Source organism: Eubalaena glacialis, chromosome 7, assembly GCF_028564815.1.
Source record: "Eubalaena glacialis isolate mEubGla1 chromosome 7, mEubGla1.1.hap2.+ XY, whole genome shotgun sequence".
NCBI lineage: Eukaryota > Metazoa > Chordata > Mammalia > Artiodactyla > Balaenidae > Eubalaena > Eubalaena glacialis.
The window spans coordinates 9,648,682-9,671,811 of NC_083722.1; positions in this window are offsets into that span (position 1 = coordinate 9,648,682).

The following is a 23,130-nucleotide window of genomic DNA, read 5'->3' on the forward strand; positions in this document are numbered from 1 at the left end:
GGTAATAATTGAACCCTTTTATAATAATAATGTATTTATTTTATTATGTTTTAGAAAAATGTAAATTGAAAAATATTTAAATGAAATGTAAAAATATATAACTAGACTTCATACTTACGGACTACTGCTTAGAACAAGAAGGAAAAAAGAAGGATGACTAAAGTCCATTTAAGGAAAAACATTAAGTAATTAATAGTGTAGATGACACTTAGAGGTAGCAAAATCCATAAAAGTGATACAGGAATGACTGACATTTGGAAACACTGAACAAATAAATACGAAAGTAAGCAAAATGTCAAGTACCTAATATGCATTTAGTAAATATTAGCTCTTATGTTAATTAGTTTGTTTGTTTGTTTGGTTTTTTTTTTTGGCTGCCTTGGGTCTTTGTTGCTGCACATGGGCTTTCTCTAGTTGCAGCGAGTGAGGGCTATGGTGCGCGGGCTTCTCATTGTGGTGGCTTCTCTTGTTGCAGAGTACAGGCTCTAGGTGCACGGGCTCAGTAGTTGTGGCACACGGGCTCAGTAGTTGTGGCACACGGGCCTAGTTGCTCCATTGCATGTGGGATCTTCCTGGACCAGGGCTCGAACCCCTGTCCCCTGCATTGGCAGGCGGATTCTTAACCACTGCATCACCAGGGAAGTCCCTTAATTAGCTTTTAATCTTGTCAAGCCTCAGAGGAAAGTGGCAGGGCCCCTAGCTCCCCAAGAGAAACCTCTATCCTGTCCCATCTCTGGTCTTCTCTACCACCATTTATTCCTAATTCAAATTTCCAAGCCCTTGGAAAGGTGAGCCAGCCTTAAAACACAAGAACAAGAAAAAGCAAAAAAAACTTGGGTTTTTAAATTAAATAGCTAACAAATCCCAAAGCAATCCTCTTTATGGTTTTACTACTGGGAATTTTCTTCCTGCAAACTCTCTTAAAACAAGGGCTAAACTGTACTGATTTCATCTGAATTTACAGCAAACTCTAGTTTATCGGAATGTGGCTTCCAAGAAGTGATTTAAATCAGCTTTAGGGAGGTTGAAATGTGTAAAGGGGGTCACCTGTATGGTGATGGATGGAAACTAAACTTTTGGTGGTGAGCACATTGGAGTGTATACAGAAGTCAAAATACAATGCCATGCCCATGAAACTTATATAATGTTATGGACCAATGTTGCCTCAGTTTTTAAAAGTGAGTCACCATTTACCCAGGAATGAGGAAATAGGTTTGGGAGAATCCACCTTAAATCATATTTCTCTTTATTTTTTAAATTTTGTTCCCTTAAGAAAAACATGGTAGTGTGAAGAAAGTGACATCAGAAACTCCTGGACGGTAATTCTGTTCCAACAATTAAACAGCCATGTGGCTGGCTATTCAAGCGGTGAACCTCTATAAGCCTTTGTTTCCCCATTTGCAAAATGGTAACAATCCTTGCAATATTATTAGTAGGAGGATAAAATGGCATAAATTTAGACTGGTGGATTCGCAATTTACATAGCAGATTCTCAATAAATATTTGTTTAAGGAGTAAGTAAATTGCCACAATAAAGAATTGAAAGAGCACTCATTGAATAATTGTTCTGTGTCTTCAAGAAGCTCAAAGACGATGGGGGCTTCCCTGGTGGCTCAGTGGTTAAGAATCCGCCTGCCAATGCAGGGGACACCAGGTTCGATCCCTGGTCCGGGAAGATCCCACATGCCGCGGAGCAACTAAGCCCGTGCACCACAACTACTGAGCCTGAGCTCTAGAGCTCGTGAGCCACAACTACTGAGTCCACATGCCACAACTACTGAAGCCCACGCGCCTAGAGCCCGTGCTTCGTAACAAGAGAAGCCACCGCAATGAGAAGCCCACGCACCACAACGAAGAGTAGCGCCTGCTCGCTGCAACTAGAGAAAGCCCACGTGCAGCAATGAAGACCCAACGCAACCAAAAATAAAAAAAATAAATAAAAGAATAAATTAAAAAGAAAAAGAAGCTCAGGGACGATATAATACAATACCAAATATCCTTATAGAAGCAAAAAACACATCTAAAAGGGGAAAAGGAAGAATCAGAGACTTACTCGTGGAAGAGTTGTTACCTAAGCTTCATCCTGGAGCTTGCACAATAGTGGGGCTTTCCTTGCAGAAAAAGCCAGCATGTATAGGTCTTTCTATAAGCAATTCAGTATGACTGGATTGGAAAATGCAAGCAGGTGAAAGTGATACCCGAGACTGGAGGGGAAAAAAAGGGTTCAGGGAAAGAGACCTTGAACACCAGATTAAGAAATTTGGCATCTGTTCTGTAGGAAACACAGAGCATTTGAATGATTTCTAGAGCTCAGAGAGCTTCTAGACCAGGTGATTCCAAACCTGGTTACATATCGGAAACAAATTCTACAGCCCTTCCCCGGGTATACTGATCAGAATCTCTGAGAGTCAGGTGTGGTAATATGGGTTTTTCCTAGTTTTTTGGTCGTGCCGCGTGGCATGAAAGATCTTAGTTCCCCGACCAGGGATCTAACCCATGCCCCCTGCAGTGGAAGCGTGGAGTCCTAACCACTGGACCGCCAGGGAATTCCATAGATTTTTCCTATTTTTAAGGGGTTGTTTTATTTTTGTAGCTCTCAGATGCTTTAATGCAAATAGTGTGAGGTGTAGAATTTGAGACCCATTGACTAGTCTACTCTTCACTTTCATAAATGAGGAAAATGGAACCCAGAAAGGTAAATGAATGAAATGCAGTAAAAATTCGATTATATTCATTCAAAATTCACTGTTTTTTTGAACACTATCTATAGGCTGGGGATTCAAACTCAAAACAGATAAACCCCCTGGCCTCATGGAGTTAACTATCTAATATAGAGACAGATAAAGCAATGATTTCAGTTCCAAAAGATAAATGCTAGGAGAATCTGCACACTGGGAGGTTTGTAAGCACAGATGAGGGCATCCAAATGAGAGAGAAGTGTGTGTCTGTGTGTGTGTGTGTGTGTCTGTGTGTCTGTGTTGGGGAGAAAGTTAGATGTGATTCCAAGTTAGTGTCCAAAAGGAGATGACAGTTAATCTACCTTTGAGTTAGATTTAGGTAGAAGGAAGAAAAAAAAAGAATGTTTTGGTCAGTGTGAAATGGCATGTGATAAGGCATGGACATATTGAGTATAATATCTTAGGGGAGCTGTACACGGTACAGAATGAGAGGTATATTGTCGATATCTAGACTGGCAAGAAAAAAAGACTAGAATAGTAGGCAGAAGCAAAGACATGGAAGACTCTGCATGCTTAATTAAGGAATGCCAAACCTGACACTGAATCCACTAGGGAATCTAACGCAGAGGAGGTCTGTTGTCAGATCTATTTTTTATCGAGACCATAAATATGGAGGACAGTTTGGAGGGAAGAAGATTAGAGGAAAAGAGAACCATGAAGCTACTGCAGTAATCCCAGCAAGAAGTATAGACAGTCGGAAAAGGGAATTGACAGAGTGAATCCAGCAGGAAAGAGGGGTCTTTGAAATATTAGGAAGGTTCTTTCCAGATTACCTGGTGGTAAGATGAATACACTGAGTGTGAGGAAGGAGTACATGCTATGATCCCCAGATGTTTTACATGGACTCATTGGATGGATAATGAAGCTGTTCACTGAGAAAGAAGATAAAGGAGAGAGTAAAGATGGAGGGGGAAGGACTTCCCTGGCAGTCCATGGTTAATAAGACTCTGCTCTTCCACTGCAGAGGGCATGGGTTCCATTCCCGGTCGGGGAGATAAGATCCCACATGCCGCATGGTGCAGCCAAAAAAAAAAGATGGAGGGGGAATATAAATTGAATATACAATATATTGAATTCGGACCCTATAAAATATCCAAACATAGATTACCAGCAGGGAGTAAATTCTATAGATATAAAGCTTGGAAAACTATTCAAAATATTCTATGTGCGTAGGTAATTCCTAAGATAATTTCACTAACATGTTTTACAACTGCCTCTGAATATGTGGTTCCTCTGGGCCTTTAATTTTCCTTTCCTATTTATTTGAAGGGAGATTATTTAAAGGAAACATTTATTTTCTAAATTAAAAGTTTTTCCTGTAAATACAATATTTTCTTCCTAGAACTAGTACTTAAAATTAATAGTCCATTTGAAATATTTACATGAACCAAACATCTGAAGTTACCAATATTATTCAAATTCTGGCCTGTGTTTTCATAAGAAGAAAATTCCAAGTTAACTCTTATAAGAGCATCTAAAGAAAACAAGCTTAAAAAAAAGAAATCTCAGTGCAGCTCAATCACTTTAGAGAACTATAGGCTGTCACAGAATGTTGCAAAGGAAGAAAAAAAGAGATTCAGCTATAGCTGGATAAAGATAGACCTTACTTTTCTTTAGAACCTACGCAGTAAGATCTGTTCCATTTAGTTGATTATGCACTATTTGGTGACTAAATGTGATAGGTGACAGGTGGAGACAAAGTTACTTGGCTTAGTCCCAGTTTAATCCTTGTCTCTGGGAAGCAAGACCACACTTCACGCATCATACTGGAAGGCTGATTTTTCATATTAGCCCCATAGCCTATGCTTGCTCAATAATTTGGACAGGCACACAGAAGTTGCAAAAGGAAATGACAGTGAGAAGAAGACCCACATTTTCAGTGCCAGGGGCTTGGTATTTATTGTCTCATTTAGTCCTAGAATGGGAAATTTGTGACATACTTGCTATTATCCCCATTTTACAGATGAAGTAATCCATGTTTCCAATCATCAAGTAACTTCCCAAATTCACACAGCTATTAGGAATGGAGCCAGAATTATAATCCTGAACCTTGTGACTCTTCCTACTACATCTTGCCGTCCTGTAGGATACTGGTGTCCATGACAATACTAGGAAAGACTTCCATGAACAGAGATGCAAGGATGTGAAGAAGTTTATGTATTGCCACACATTCACATGGTAGAATGTCTCAATGTTGTAAGATGTAAGTGGGGCAACTGAGTCATTCTATGTAACTAGACCCTTAGATTCAGTTTCTTAAAGTGAATTTTTACCTTATTTACTTGGGAAACTGTCCGTAGGGGATGGTGAGACCTCTGTCCTCTAGGTTGAATTGCAGGAGTGGGTGATGGAGAGGGAGGCAAGTTGCCTGCGTCCCCATGGGAGCTTCTTATTATACTCAGAACTCGTTTTTCCCTCTCACTATCAAGGTAGCACATAATAATTACAGAAAATTTAGAAAATATAAACGAACAACAAAACACACACACACAAACTCAACTAGCCCCATCATCTAAAAATAGATACTCTTTACAACCTTGTGAATATTCTTACATCCTTTTTACACACATGGGCACACACTCACGCACATACATATTTTTTCAACCTAAATCAAGCTCCTCAGATTTATTACCTTTAGTTTACTCTGTCTTAATTTAAAATAAATGAATAATTTATATCTTGGGGTAGTTGATTCTAACTGACATAGAAAATAATTGGGACATGGTTTGGGAGAAAAGAGGAAAAGGTCAACCAACCCACGCATTGTTTTTGCCTAAAGGGTAACCTTGCCAGCTGGGTTGATGTTACTGGGTCTGTTCTGCTATTATTTACTAGACAGAGTCTCTGACGCATACCCTGTGATTTGATTGCTATCACTGGCGCATCTGTACACACAGCAGAATGCAAATTAAATAACTGCTGAATCTGTACTGGGCAGGCCTTCTTCTTAGACACATACATTTAGGAATTTTTGTATTTTCCCTTCTCCACCACCAAAAATATGCTTTTATTCTTATTATAGCCAAATATAGCACTTTGTTGCGTTCCAATATCAAGTGCCATTTAACAGTGTAGTCCCTGTAGTAACAGAACATTAGAACCAGCAGTAACTTAATTCAACTGGCCCATTTTACAGGTGAAAAACTGAGGCTCAGGGAAGAAAAGAAAAGCAATAAAAGTGTTTATGAAATACCTACCATATACTAGAAGCTATTCATATTTATTTCATTCAAAATCACAAAACCATGAGTTAGATATGACTGCCCCCAGTTTATAGGAAACTAAAACTCAGCAGAATCACAGAACTCTGAAGAGGCAGAGCCAGGATTCAAACATGAATGCTGACTCAGCTTTCCCCTGCAACATCCTGCCTTTCTGGAAAGAGGTGATTTATCTAAAAGAGACAGCAAGAATGATGGCAGACCTGGAGATAGAACCTGGTCTCCTACTGTGTAGTCTGATGCCCGTATCTCTACATCCTGTTATTGTACGTGGGGCTCAAATGGGATGCAAGCCCATAGTCTTTGCCCCTAAGATCACGTTGCAAGTGACCAAGCCCAGCAGTTTGCCATACAAAGATACGTCCAAGTATTTGTCACCCTTTTGTTCACTGAACAAGAATTAGAAATATTAGGATCTTTAGATTTCAAATTATGTCATTAATTACAGCAACTATATTGAAAACTGACCAAGCAGAAAATACAAATAAATGAAAATAAAATAAATAAGGTTTAACATTACCTGTACTATTAAGCAAGACTGGAGAAGTGACTTGTGTATCTTAACCAGGCATGTTCAACAATAGAAAGCTGTTTAGGTTTATGTCCAACTCAATTCAACACACCAAGCCTGAAACACATTTTCTTTTTTGCATCTAGCATGTTTTAGCAGCCAGCCCCCAGCCACTCTGCACGGTATCTACTTTAAGAAGCTGAGAGCGAAGGAAGCAACGAACATTTGTTGCCCGCCTACCATTTGTCAGGCTCTGTGTTCGGTGTTTTACATTTATTATGTAATGTTTTATCCTCCCAAGGCCCAGTGAGAGAGTTTATTTTATTTCTAGTTTACATATAAGGAAACTAAAGCTTGGAGAGCTCACTAATTTTTTCCAACATCTAATAAGCATTAAGCTTGGGAATTATGCCAAGGTTTAATTTCACAGTGACAGCTTTACTTGGAGCTGGCTAGGAATAATAGTTTTAAAATAATAAATGTTTATTGGGAATTTCCTTTGCTAAAGACTTTACATAGATTACATGTTTGAATCCTCATAGCAACCCTAAGATGTAGGTACTATGTAAGGCCCATCATATAGACGTAGAAGAGATAAGTGACTTGCATGAAATCATTCAACTATGAAGTATGAAATTGGAGTACGAACTCAGGAAGGCTAACCTCAAAGCCTGTGTAGTTAACTTTTATTTCATATTGTCTGGAAGGAAAATAATATCCACATTATTTATATATTCATACAAAGGGAAAATTACAAAGTGCCACAGGTGGAGATAAAGTGGAAAATACCACGTTCTCACATTGGTGCTGGATTGGGGATGGGAATAAAAACATTTCAGCCATAAAAGATGGGCAGAGTTTAGACAGGCAGTGATTGGAGAGGAGAAAGAATAGAAAGGTTTTCCAGCGGAAACATTTGTACTGTCATTTGATAATGTTTTCTTAATTTTTGTTTGGATCTTCTGTCTTAGAACTTGCCAAATAATCCATCAAACTGGTTAAGATTTGGGTTTTGTGGTAGACGTAGATGGCATCTAAGCATTCATACTGATGGTCTCAGTCTGTTGAGAACCCATGTGTATTACTTACCTGGTGCTGCATATCAAATTACCCCACAACTTAGTGGCTTAAAACAGCAAACATTTATTACCTCACAGTTTCTATAGGTCAGAAATTCAAGAATGTCTTAGTTAAGCAGTTCTGGCTCAGAGTCTGGGTGACTCACAATCAGGATGTTGGCTAGGGCTGCAGTCATACAGAGGCTTAGCTGGGGCTTCCAAGGTGGCTCATGCAAACGGCGCCTGACAGGAAACCTCAGTATCTTGCCGCATGAGCCTCTTCATAGGCTTCTTGGGTGTCCCTGTGACATTGCAGCTGGCTTTTCCCAAGACCCAAAGAGAAAGCAAGGCAGAAGCTGCAATGCATTTTTGATACACCATCACTTCTACCATATTCTAATGGTCACTGATTGAATGTGGGATGGGACGACACAAGGGCGTGAATACTAAGTGTCGGGGATCACTGGGCACCATCTTGGAGGCTGGCCATCACAACATACAAGTTTTTATGGAAGCAGAAAAATCTCCAGAAACATAGAGAACAGGGTCTCCATACTTGAACAGGTGTTGCTAATATATCTCATATCAGTTAAGTAGTTTTCAAATTAGGCACAATTTTACATAAACCAAAATAGTAGTCCTTCTGGGGGAGAAGCCACTATGCATTGTTATGGTAGCTATCCAATAGTATTAAATAGTATTGCATTCATCTTTATCCAGGCATCAATTCAAGGAGAGCTAGGTATTCAAGCCTTAAAAGAAGAGTCAGAACAAAGTCAATGTTAGACCCATATGGTTATAGGAAACAGGGCTGGCCTGAATGCCCAGGCATGGAACCATCTCTTTGGGAAGCCACCACCTTTGGGGTATGACTGCACAAGTTGTGGCCTTCACAATTCCATAATTCGATTTCCATGGACTAGGACGTGAATGGTGCACAGCTACCCGAAGTTGCACACCACTAAAGACCCAAACTGGGGCCAGTAGGAACACTGAGGAGCTGGGATGTTGGGGAGCAGTGGTAAAAACTAGGCAGCCATCCCTGCTCCTTTGTGGACCCCACAAAATTAGCCAGATAGAAAAAGGAATCAATACCACAACTGTGTAGAATGGACAGCTCCCTTAATTACAAGTTTAAGCAGAGAGAACTAAGATGTACCAATAACAGTTCCTCAGATTCTTGGTTCTCTAGCAAAGCATGCATATGTATAGCAAAGAAAAAATATCTCAGCAGCTACATACTAAATTTAGTTATAATAAAAAGCACAAAAGCCTTTTTGGTACATTTGTGTTAAACCTATTTGAGATATGCAGGTTACTGCTGCAATCTTGTTGGCTTCATAGTGTTGTTAATAACATTCATCTTCATTATTTGCATTTTGTATTTTCTACATGAATGATTTTCAGTAACATCACTCTAAATAATGACATCATACTGGGTTTAATTGCAAGGTGTAAAGGTTCTTATATTTCTAACTCATGTTAGATATGCAAATAGTAACATATATACTTCATCTATACAGCCCAGATTCTTAATGTGTTTGACAATACTATACCAGAATCAATTTTTTAACAAAAATTCAAACACCTCTAGCATAAATGCAGAATCAGTTACCCTTAAGATCAATACTGTATTTATCCGCAGCCTGTGGGGATGCAAGACAATGATAATTTTTCAGAAAGATTTAAAGCAAGATGGGACATCATCTCTAACCCTTGGAAACTTTTGTCAATAGATAGAAATAAACATGTTTTTACTAGTACTTTTAAACTTTTATTGGAAATAATTTAAAACTTATGGAAAAGTTGAAAAAATAAAATAGTGCAAAATACTTATGTACCCTTTACTCAGATTTGCCTGTTGATAACATTTGACTTCATTTGATTATCATTTGCTGTTTCGTCTCTAATGTCTCTTTATCTATCTATCGATAGATGGATCAATTGATCTATCCAGAGAGGAGTATAAAACTGTATATGTAAAGATAGGTAGAGAGAGAGAGAGAGAGAGAGAGAGAGAGAGAGAGGAAGGGAGAGACAGAGACAGAGAGGAACAAGAGAGGAAGAGAGAGAATATCTGTGTATTACAATAACGGTTTATCATTCATTAGTGAACTTAATTGTTTTTTGTGCTCAAACTGTCCCAATGCAAGACCTTCAAGCTGGCTCCTGTGTTTTTGTGACATGCCTCCTTTATTTGGGGGGAATGCTGCCTTGTTTCTGGCATAACAAGAAGTCCACTGTCAACATTCTTTCTTTATTCCTTATACACATTTCCAATCTGGTTATTTTTCATTGGTTTTAATGCAGCACACAATGCTGGGAGCAGAATATCTAAAAGATTATGGTTATAAGAGATAAATATGATGATAGGCTAAAAATAAGGCTGAAACAGAAACAAAACTTATAGAATTTCAACACAGTGGAAGGTTGGTATTCACAAAGATGGCCCAAGACATTAAGAAATTATTTTAATTAATCAAATCAAGTCAAATTAAATTAAATTAATTGTTATTAGTAGTGTGGTTTTATAACTGTTTGGTACTTAAATGCAATAATTCTCAAATGCATTTTGTATCTTAATAAGCTGGAAGCTTTTTTCACTGTCAAAAAAGAGCTTGATAATTTATTTTTAAATTGATAATGGTTGATATCAAATAAGTATGATATTCCACATACTATTATTTTCACCAGGATGTATTTGTTTATAAGAATGATGTAACTATTTTATTCCCAAACGTGTAGCTGATGGTAGCTTGCAAATTTTTGTTAAAGTAAGCATAATTCTGTGAGCTGGAAGCTTTCTAAAATTTATTTTTAATGATATAAACATATGTAGAATGATGTACACAAATATAAAATGTATAACTTGATGAACTTTTACAAAAGTAACCACCATTTCTAAAAGGTATAACCACCACCCATATCAAGATATAGAATATTTCCAACATTCCACATGGTTCCTTTGTGCCCCTCCAAAACAATGTCTCTGTAATCAATCTTCTATCACTATATGTTAGCTTTGTTTTTTGTTGAACTTCATAAATGGAATATATACATATTCTTACAGTATATACTCTCTCAGGTCTGATATCATGCCTGTGAGATTCATCCGTGTTGTTGTTTTTTTTTTTTTTTAAACAAGTTTATTTTCTTTTTTAAATTTTATTTATTTATTTATTTATTTATTTTTGGCTGTGTTGGGTCTTCGTTTCTGTGCGAGGGCTTCCTCTAGTTGCGGCGAGCGGGGGCCACTCTTCATCGCGGTGCGCGGGCCTCTCACTGTCGCGGCCTCTCTTGTTGCGGAGCACAGGCTCCAGACGCGCAGGCTCAGTAGTTGTGTCTCACGGGCCTAGTTGCTCCGCGGCATGTGGGATCTTCCCAGACCAGGGCTCGAACCCATGTCCCCTGCATTGGCAGACAGATTCTCAACCACTGCACCACCAGGGAAGCCCCATGTTGTTGCTTATAGTGATAGTTTGTTCCTTTTCAATTTTATGTAGTATGACACTGTATGAAGATATTACATTTTTGTACATTTTCCTATTGATGGTCATTTGCTTTGTTTCCAGTTTGGGGACATTATGAATAAATCTGCTATGGACATGCTTGTCCATGTCCTAGGGTATATGTAAGTTTACCGATGTATAAACATAGGTATACCATGTGTATAAACAGTTTTCCAGAGTGATTTTACAACTCTACATTGCCACCAGCAATGTACGAGAGCTCCAATTCCTCCACATCTGAACCAGACCTTGGCACTGAAGGATTTTTAAGGTTTAGCCAGATAGGTGGATGTGTAGTGATATCTCATTGAGGTTTTTATTTGAATTTACCTTAAAGTAATGATGCTAGGCATCTTTTCTTATGCTTATTGGACATTTGGATATCATCTTTTTGTGCAGTGTCTATTCAAGTCTTTTGTCCATTTATTAGAAACTTGAGTTGAATTGTTCGTCTTTTCATTATTGACTTAGAAGTTCTTTATATATTCTGGTTACAATTTCTTTGTCATCTATAAAATTGAAAATATTTTCTCCCATTCTTTGGCTTGCCTTTCCACTCTCCTAGTGATGTTTTTATTTTAAAGAGTGTATGTTGTTGAATATATGAGCATACAGATTTTTGTAGTGTTCTCTTGTTATCCTTTTAATGGATATAGGATCTATAGTGATAATCCCTCTTTGATTCCTGATATTGGTGATTTGTATCTTCTCTATTTTTAACTTTGTTAGCCTTGCCAGAATTTAATCAATATTATTAGTTTTGTTTTTTTAATAATGAGCTTTTTTTTTTCTTTTAACATCTTTATTGGAGTATAACTGCTTTACAATGGTGTGTTAGTTTCTGCTTTATAACAAAGTGAATCAGTTATACATATACATATATCCCCATATCTCTTCCCTCTTGCGTTTCCCTCCCTTCCACTCTCCCTATCCCACCCCTCTAGGTGGTCACAAAGCACCAAGCTGATCTCCCAGTGCTATGCGGCTGCTTCCCACTAGCTATTTTACATTTGGTAGTGTATATATGTCCATGCCACTCTCTCACTTTGTCCCATCTTACCCTTCCCCCTCCCCGTATCCTCAAGTCTGTTCTCCAGTAGGTCTGCGTCTTTATTCCCATCTTGCCCCTAGGTTTTTCATGACCTTTTTTTTTTTTTTTTAGATTCCATATATATGTGTTAGCATATGGTATTTCTTTTACTCTTCCTTACTTACTTCACTCTGTATGACAGACTCTAGGTCCATCCACCTCACTACAAATAACTCAATTTTGTTTCTTTTTATGGCTGAGTAATATTCCATTGTATATATGTGCCACATCTTCTTTATCCATTAATCTGTTGATGGACACTTAGGTTGCTTGGCTATTGTAAATAGAGCTGCAATGACCATTGTGGTACATGACTCTTTTTGAATTATGGTTTTCTCAGGGTATATGCCCAGTAGTGGGATTGCTGGGACATATGGTAGTTCTATTTTTAGTTTTTTAAGGAACCTCCATACTGTTCTCCATAGTGGATGTATCAATTTACATTCCCACCAACAGTGGAAGAGGGTTCCCTTTTCTCCACACCCTATCCAGCATTTATTGTTTCTAGAATTTTTGATGATGGCCATTCTGACTGGAGTGAGATGATATCTTATTGCAGTTTTGATTTGCATTTCTCTAATGATAAAGGATGTTGAGCATTCTTTCATGTGTTTGTTGGCAATCTGTATATCTTCTTTGGAGAAATGTCTATTTAGGTCTTCTGCCCATTTTTGGATTGGGTTGTTTGTTTTTTTGATATTGAGCTTCATGAGTTGCTTGTAAATTTTGGAGATTAATCCTTTGTCAGTTGCTTCATTTGCAAATATTTTCTCCCATTCTGAGGGTTGTCTTTTCGTCTTGTTTATGTCTTCCTTTGCTGTGCAAAAGCTTTTAAGTTTCATTAGGTCCCATTTGTTTATTTTTGTTTTTATTTCCATTTCTCTAGGAGGTGGGTCAAAAAGGATCTTGCTGTGATTTATGTCATAGAGTGTTCTGCCTATGTTTTCCTCTAAGAGTTTTATAGTGTCTGGCCTTACATTTAGGTCTTTAATCCATTTTGAGTTTATTTTTGTGTATGGTAGTAGGGAGTGTTCTAATTTCATTCTTTTACATGAATGTAAAATGTAGCACCACTTTCCCAGCACCACTTATTGAAGAGGCTGTCTTTTCTCCACTGTATATTCTTCCCTCCTTTATCAAAGATGAGGTGACCATATGTGCGTGGGCTTATCTCTGGGCTTTCTATCCTGTTCCATTGATCTATATTTCTGTTTTTGTGCCAGTACCATACTGCCTGGATTACTGTAGCTTTGTAGTATAGTCTGAAGTCAGGGACCCTGATTCTTCCAGCTCCGTTTTTCTTTCTCAAGGTTGCTTTGGCTATTTGGGTCTTTTGCGTTTCTATACACATTGTGAATTTTTTTGTTCTAGTTCTGTCAAAAATGCCAGTGGTAGTTTGATAGGAATTGCATTGAATCTGTAGATTGCTTTGGGTAGTAGAGTCATTTTCACAATGTTGATTCTTCCAATCCAAGAACATGGTATATCTCTCCATCTATTTGTATCCTCTTTAATTTCTTTCATCAGTGTCCTATAATTTTCTGCATACAGGTCTTTTGTCTCCTTAGGTAGGTTTATTCCTAGATATTTTATTCTTTTTGTTGCAATGGTAAACGGGAGTGTTTTCTTAATTTCACTTTCAGATTTTTCATCATTAGTATATAGGAATGCAGGAGATTTCTGTGCATTAATTTTGTATCCTGCTACTTTACCAAATTCATTGATGAGCTCTAGTAGTTTTCTAGTAGCATCTTTAGGATTCTCTATGTATAGTATCATGTCATCTGCAAACAGTGACAGCTTTACTTCTTCTTTTCCGATTTGGATTCCTTTTATTTCTTTTTCTTCTCTGATTGCTGTGGCTAACACTTCCAAAACTATGTTGAATAATAGTGGTGAGAGTGGGCAACCTTGTCTTGTTCCTGATCTTAGTGGAAATGGTTTCAGTTTTTCACCATTGAGGACAGTGTTGGCTGTGGGTTTGTCATATATGGCCTTTATTATGTTGAGGAAAGTTCCCTCTATGCCTACTTTCTGCAGGGCTTTTATCATAAATGGGTGTTGAATTTTGTCAAAAGCTTTCTCTGCATCTATTGAGATGATCATATTGTTTTTCTCCTTCAATTCGTTAATATGGTGTATCACATTGATTGATTTGCGTATATTGAAGAATCCTTGCATTCCTGGGATAAACCCCACTTGGTCATGGTGTATGATCCTTTTAATGTGCTGTAGGATTCTGTTTGCTAGTATTTTGTTGAGGATTTTTGCATCTATGTTCATCAGTGATATTGGCCTATAGTTTTCTTTCTTTGTGACATCTTTGTCTGGTTTTGGTTTCAGGGTGATGGTGGCCTCGTAGAATGATTTGGTAGTGTTCCTCCCTCTGCTATATTTTGGAAGAGTTTGAGAAGGATAGGTGTTAGCTCTTCTCTAAATGTTTGGTAGAATTCGCCTGTGAAGCCATCTGGTCCTGGGCTTTTGTGTGTTGGAAGATTTTTAATCACAGTTTCAATGTCAGTGCTTGTGATTGGTCTGTTCATATTTTCTATTTCTTCCTGGTTCAGTGTCGGAAGGTTGTGCATTTCTAAGAATTTGTCCATTTCTTCCAGGTTGTCCATTATATTGGCATATTGTTGCTTGTAGTAATCTCTCATGATCCTTTGTATTTCTGCAGTGTCAGTTGTTACTTCTCTTTTTTCATTTCTAATTCTGTTGATTTGACTCTTCTCCCTTTTTTTCTTGATGAGTCTGGCTAATGGTTTATCAATTTTGTTTATCTTCTCAAAGAACCAGCTTTTAGTTTTATTGATCTTTGCTATCGTATCCTTCATTTCTTCTTCATTTATTTCTGATCTGATCTTTATGATTTCTTTCCTTCTGCTAACTTTGGGGGTTTTTTGTTCTTCTTTCTCTAATTGCTTTAGGTGTAAGGTTAGGTTGTTTATTTGAGATGTTTCTTGTTTCTTGAGGTAGGATTGTATTGCTATAAACCTCCCTCTTAGAACTGCTTTTGCTGCATCCCATAGGTTTTGGGCTGTCGTGTTTTCATTGTCACTTGTTTCTAGGTATTTTTTGATTTTCTCTTTGATTTCTTCAGTGATCTCTTGGTTATTAAGTAGTGTATTGTTTAGCCTCCATGTGTTTGTATTTTTTACAGATTTTTTCCTGTAATTGATATCTAGTCTCATAGCGTTGTGGTCGGAAAAGATACTTGATACGATTTCAGTTTTCTTAAATTTACCACTTAAACAAATCCACCAATGATAACAAGCGCTAAAAACTATACTAAAAAAAAATCACGGACAGACTGAACCCTAGGACAAATGATAAAAGCAAAGCTATACAGACAAAATCACACACAGAAGCATATGCATACACACTCACAGAAAGAGAAAAAGGGAAAAAATATATATATATATCCTTGCTCCCAAAGTCCACCTCCTCAATTTGGGATGATTCGTTGTCTATTCAGGTATTCCACAGATGCAGGTACATCAAGTTGATGGTGGAGATTTAATCCGCTGCTCCTGAGGCTGCTGGGAGATATTTCCCTTTCTCTTCTTTGTTCACACAGCTCCCGGGGTTCCGCTTTGGATTTGGATCCGCCTCTGCGTGTAGGTCGCCTGAGGGCATCTGTTCTTTGCTCAGACAGGACGGGGTTAAAGGAGCAGCTGATTCGGGGGCTCTGGCTCACTCAGGCGGGGGGAGGGAGCGGTACGGAGGAGGCGGGGCGAGCCTGCGGCGGCAGAAGCCGGCGTGACGTTGCAGCAGCCTGAGGCGCGCCGTGCGCTCTCCCGGGGAAGTTGTCCCCGCATCACAGGACCCTGGCGGTGGCGGCTGCACAGGCTCCCGGGAGGGGCGGTGTGGAGAGTGACCTGTGCTCGCACACAGGCTTCTTGGTGGCGGCAGCAGCAGCCTTAGCGTCTCATGCCCATCTCTGGGGGTCCGCGCTGATCGCCGCGGCTCGCGCCCGTCTCTGGAGCTCGTTTAGGCGGCGCTCTGAATCCTCTCTCCTTGCGCGCCGCGAAACAAAGAGGCAAGAAAAAGTCTCTTGCCTCTTCGGCAGCTGCAGACTTTTTCCTGGACTCCCTCCCGGCTAGCTGTGGTGCACTAACCCCTTCAGGCTGTGTTCACGCCGCCAACCCCAGTCCTCTCCCTGCGATCCGACCGAAGCCCGAGCCTCAGCTCCCAGCCCCCGCCCGCCCCGGCGGGGGAGCAGACAAGCCTCTCGGGCTGGTGAGTGCTGCTCGGCACTGCTTCTCCGTGCAGGAATCTCTCCGCTTTGCCCTCCGCACCACTGTGGCTGCTCTCTCCTCCGTGGCTCCGAAGCTTCCCCCTCCGCCACCCGCAGTCTCCGCCCGCGAAGGGGTTTCTAGCGTGTGGAAACCTTTCCTCCTTCACGGCTCCCTCCCACTGGCGCAGGTTCCATCCCTATTCTTTTGTCTCTGTTTTTTCTTTTTTCTTTTGCCCTACCCAGGTACGTGGGGAGTTTCTTGCCTTTGGGGAGGTCTGAGGTCTTCTGCCAGCGTTCAGTAGGTGTTCTGTAGGAGCAGTTCCACATGTAGATGTATTTCTGATGTATTTGTGGGGAGGAAGGTGATCTCCATGTCTTACTCTTCCGCGGTCTTGAAGCGCCTCTATAATGAGCTTTTTGTTTTATTTATTTTTCTGTTGTCTTTATGTTTTCAATTTCATTGACTTCTGCTTTTATCTTTATTAGTTCTTTCCTTCTCCTTGCTTTGGATTATTTTCCTCTTCTTTTTCTAAGTTCCTGAGTTAGGAAATTAGATAATTGATTTGAGACCTTTACTCTTCTCTAGTATAAATGCTTACAACTGTAAACTACCCTGTTAACACTGTTTTAGCTGCATCCCGCATATTTTGGTATGTTGCATTTTTAATTGTCTAGTGATGAAAAGAAGTTTTTAATTTTAATGGCACCAAAATACCTATTTATCCTTTTATGGTTAGTGCTTTTCAAGTCCTGTTTAAAAATCTTTGCTGATGTGATAAAATATTTTTCTCTTAAAAATTTTTCTCCTAGAAACTTTATTGTTTACCTCTCACATTTAGGTCCGTGATCCATTTGGAATTGAATTTTGTGTATGCTGTGAGGTAGGGATCAAAGTTTATTTTCTTCCACTCTATGTATATTCAAGTGATCAAGCATTATTTATTGAAAAGTCCATCTTTTCCCCCACAATACTGCAGTGGGACTCTTGTCACAGTCAGGTGACTATTTATATATTGGTCTAGTTTTAGATTCTCTTCCATTGGCCCATTTACAGTAGTCCACCCTTATCTGTGGGGGATATATTCCAAGCCTCCCAGTGGATGCCTGAAACCTTGGATAGTACTGAACCCTATATATACTGTTTTTTTCCTATATATTCATACCTATATTAAAGTTTAATTTATAAATTAGGCACAGTAAGAGATTAAAAACATTAACTAATAATAGAAGAGAGCAATTATAACAATAGACTAATAAAATTTATGTGAATGTGATCTATCTCTCTGTATTTCAGAATATCTTATTGTACAAATTTAATGCGTTTTCCATCTTAACTAAGCATTTATCACACACTATGGCTGGAACTTATTCAGTCTGAGGTAAAACACCAAAACTCTCCCAAATTGTTTTTTCCTTCTTCACAATTTAAAGGGTGGAAGATTTGTTCTTTCTGTCAATCTTAGCAACCTCAGCATATAATCTTTTTCCTTCCTTATTAAGTCAAGAACATTCACCTTTTCACTTAAAGGAAACACTTTATGGCTCCTCTGTGGCAGATCCAAATTGCCAGCAACACTACTCTTGCATTTTGGGGCCATTATTAAGTAAAGTAGGGGTTACCTGAACACAAGCACTGCGATGCTGCAACAGTAGATCTGATCACTGAGGTGGCTGCTAAGTGACTAAGATTGGGATATGCTGGACAAAGGGATGTTTCACATCCTGGCCTGGACAGAATGGGAGGGCACGAGATTTCATCATGCTACTCAGAACAGCATGCGATTTAAAACTTATGAATTTTTTATGTCTGGAATTTTTCATTTAATATTTTCAGCCTGCAATTGTCCACAGTTAACTAAAACCCAGAAAGCAAAACCACAGATAAGGGGGAACTACTGTATCTTACTTTGTTTTTGAATTCTATACCTTTATAATGTCTTGGTATCTTCTACTATAAATAGTCCAGTTATTTTTTAATTTGTCAAGATCGTCCTGACTAGTCTTGGCCCTTTGCATTTTCATGTATATTTTAAAATCAGCTTGTCAAATTGAAAGGAAAAAAAAAAAGCTGGGATTTTGATTGGCATTTCATTGAATCTATAGATCAATTTGAAGAGACTGATGCCTTAACAGTAGTGGGTCTTTCAATCCGTGAACATGAGCATGGTATATTCACCCCACTCCCCATTTACTTAGGTCTTGTTAATTTCCTTCAGGAATTTTTTTGTAGGTTTTCATGTAGAAGTCTTGCTCACCAACTGTTAGATTTCTTCATAGATATTTGATGGTTTTGATGCTATTGCAAATGGTCCTTTTTAAATTACGTGTTCTATTTTGCTAGTATATAGAAACACATCATTATTTTGTACTGCTATTTTATCCAGTGATGCTGTAAAATTCACTTATTATTTATAATAGTCCAGATCCTTATGGATTATGTACATATACAATCATAACATATATGTCTAATCACAATTTTATTGTATTTTTGCTTTCCAGTTATTATACCTTTTTAATTTCTTTTACTTACTTTATTGCCCTGGCCATGACCTCCAGTATGATATTGAACACAAGTGATGAGAGTGGACATAGTTAAGAATATTTTGAAAATCTAGGTACCCAGGTCTCATCCCCTCAAAATTCCATAGATCCAGGTTGGGAGCCTGGAAAATGTACATTTTAACAAATATTCCAAGTGATATTGATGTAGAGGTGTCCTAGAAGCACACTTTGAGTAATATTTTTAAAGGATAAGCTTCTCTCACCTGAAGAGTTAGTCAGGATGAAATATTACACTCTTCTTTCTTCCTCCCCTCCCCATCTCCATCCTCTTCCATGCTGGTGAAGGACGTATAAAATGTTATTTTTTGAGCCCCTTAATGTGCTGCTTCTCTTTTTCTGACTCTAGCTCTGGATATAACATGCATATAAGTGTCTTTAGTGTTAAAATATTGACTGGCTTTAGGGAAAAAAACAAAACAAAACAGAAAAAAACAAAAATGGCCCTTATCCTGAGTCAGCAATCACATTCAAAAAGAACAAACTTAAAAAACAAAAACAAAAAACAAACAAACAGAAAAACCCACTGTATTTGGAAGTTGTTGAGGTCATGGTTGAATTTAATCCTTTCTATACACACACCCACATCCACACATCCACACACACGCAAACCACCAACCATCATATGGGTGTTGCCACCTGATGCAAACAGTATGAGGAAAAAGAAACAGATTCTAAAGGATGTATAGTTACATAAAACAGAGTTGTATGATATGAAATCACTTGAGAGAAGTATGGATGCCATGTGGTTTCCTAAATATGATTGGTTACAAATCAAAGGAACAATGTATTTTCTTAGATTAAGAGACAAAATATGCCATGGATATTTATGGAAAGACGTAGAGATACAAGAATAGCTGTAAATACTTATAGAGTATTAGAGTTTGGTAGGGCCTTAAGGTCATGTTGTCTGATGCTTGCATTTTTTTCCTTCCAGTTTTATTGAGATATATACAGCACTGTGTAAGTTTAAGGTGCATGGCATAATGATTTGACTTATATACATCATGAAATGATGACCACAATAAGTTTAGTGAACATCCATCCTCTCATATAGATACAAAATAAAAGAAATATATTTTACCTTGTGATGAGAACTCTTAGCACTTACTTCTTAACAACTTTCAGATATGAGATACAGCAGTGTTAATTATATTTATCCTGTTGTATATTACATCCCTAGTACTTATTTATCTTATAACCTGAAGTGTGTACCATTTGACCACCTTCATCCAGTTCCCCCTCCCACTCCCACCTCTGGTAATCACAAATCTGATCTCTTTTTCTATGAGTTCATTTGTTTGTTTATTTTTGAAGTATAATTAACCTACAACACTATGTTAGTTCCTGGTGCATGACATAGTGATTCCATATTTCTATACATTTCAAATTGGTCACCACTGATAAGTCTAGTTACAATATGTCACCATACAAAGATATTACATAGTTACTTACTATATTCCCCACAATGTACATATCTTACCCATGATTCATTTATTTTGTGACTGGAAGTTTATACCTCTTAATCTCCCTCACCCATTTCTCTTACTCCCCAACCCCTTCTCCCAGCAACCACCTGTCTGTTCTCAGCATCTACAACTCCACTTCCATTTTGTTATGTTTGTTCATTTTTGTTCTGCATATAAATATGATCACATGGTATCTGTCTTTCTCCATCCCGTCCAGGTCCATCCATGTTGTCACAAATGGCAAGACCTCATTCTTTTTTATGGTTGAGTAATATTCCACTGAATATATATACCACATTTTCTCTATCCATTCATCCATTGATGGGCACCCAGGTTGTTTCCATATCCTTGACACTCTAAACAGTGCTGCAATGAGCATAGAGTTGGACATATCTCCTCAGATCCACATTTTTGTTTTCTTTGGACAAATACTCAGGAGTAGAATTGCTGTATTGCATGGTAGTTCTATTTCCAACTTTCTGAGGAGCCTCCACACTGTTTTCCGCATCCTTGACAACACCTGCTATTCGTTGTCTCCCCAATAAAAGCCATTCTGACAGGCATGAAGTGACATCCCACTGTGGTTTCAACTTGCATTTCCCTAATGATTGGTGATATTGAGCATCTCTTTATGGGCCTGCTGGACATTTGTATGTCTTCTTTGGAAAAATGTCTATTTTACATCCTCTGCTCAGTTTTTAATCGAGTTGATTATTTTTTTATGTTGAGTTGTATGAGTGCTTTGTATATTTGGGATATTAACCCTTTATCAGATATATCATTTGCAAATATCTTCTCCCATTCAGTAGGCAGCCTTTTCATTTTGTTGATAGTTTCCTTCACTGTGCAAAAGCTTTTTAGTTTGGTGCTGTCCCATATGTTTATTTTTGCTTTTGTTTCCCTTGCCTCAGGAGACATATCAAAAAAGTATTGCTAAGACTGTTGTCAATGGGCATACTTCCTATGTTTTCTTCTAGGAGTTTTATGGTTTCAGGTCTTACATTTAGGTCTTTAATCCATTTGGAGTTTTTTGGGTTTTGTTTTTTGTTTTTGTTTTTGTATATGGTGTGAGAAAGTAGTCCAGTTTGATTCTTTTGCAGGTAGCTGTCCAGTTTTCCCAACACCACTGATTAAAGAGGCTGTCTTTTCCCCATTGTGTATTCTTGCCTCTTTTGTCATGGATTCATTGACCGTGTAAGTGTGGGTTCATTTCTGGGTGCTCTATTCTGCTCCTACAACCTATGTGTCTGCTTTTGTGCCAGAGGACCCTTGCACTTCTCTAGCTGAGGGGACAGGGTGACTTACCCAGTGGTACTTGGTGAGGTAGTGGTAGGACTGGGAGCAGCCTCCACCAGCCCTGATTCCCACCCCAGGGCTCTTTCCCTGATGTTACTTAGTCTGATATTTTATGACAAGAGGTCATATATATGAAAGGAATCCAAGAATAAAGAATGTGGAAACATTGGGACAAGCCCACAAGAGTAAAAACTTCATAAAGGAGTGAATCCTTCATACAGGATAAGAGTGAAATACATGATCTGGGATTGACTTTGTAGGAGAATTATAAAACCTAAGAACTATGGGAGAGGAAAAAAGAGGCAAAGTGAAAAGATAATGGGAAAACATAGATGAGACAAAGAAGACAGTAAATTATGGAAGCCAAAAAAATGGAAGGTAATAGTCAGAAATGAAAATATCATAAAATAATTCAAGAACATGGGGATAGATGTATTTTTATGTCTCTTTTGAAAAAATATATCTAGAATTATTTCAATAGTAATAGTCCATATGAAAGAGATAATATGAAAGTACATTTAAACTCTTTTGAAGAAAGGTAAACCTAAAATTGTAGCATTATTAGTTCCTAATCCTCTAAAATGTTGAATGAATAAGAAACAGAAATTCAAATATTTACTTCTCTTTATGAAGAACCATTATTATGTAATATCAAAGAAACACAGAGAAAGCTAAGACTAGGTATTGCTTTCAGATGACTTTATTGTTTTTTTTAAAGATGGCTGATGAATGAAAATACAAGGGGTTGGGGAATCCCAAACAATTTGAACAATCAAATAGCACTGCATTAATTCAAAGAGAGGTATAGTTTATACAGTATTCAGAACTGTTTGAGTTTATTTCCTTACTTTTGCACGTCCTTTAGAGCTTGCACCTAAATGTTAAAATCACATTGGTTTGCAGCCTGATTAATCATCGAAAAGCATTAACCTTCATGGTTCATTTGACAAGCCAAATACTCCTGTTGTTCCTCCTGGGATAGGAGGCATCCATTTTTAATCTATGTTTAACAGAGATAAATGGGAAATAATAAGGAGGCAAATATCATAGAAAATGAATTTAAAATTTGGATAGTCAACCAAATATATATACTTAGCAAATCAATATACTGGTTAAAGACAGGATTTGAAGTCAGGCATGGATTTGGTCCCCAATTTAGCTACTCATTTACTCATTAGTTACATAACCCTCCTTCACTCCTTTTTTCCTATTCTCTCCTTCCTTGTTCCCTTGCTTTCTCCCTCTCCTCTCTTTTTTTATTAAAAGACTATCTATTGAGCATTTACTATGTACTGGATTCATGCCACAGACTAGTGGGCCAGTTATCTCACATTCCTGAGGGAGAACATGGAAAGTTTATGGGGAAGAAATTCGTGGTGTACAAAAGAAGGAAAGGTACAGATGCAGAAATAAGTCAGGCTTGTTTGGACAACTCTGAACAG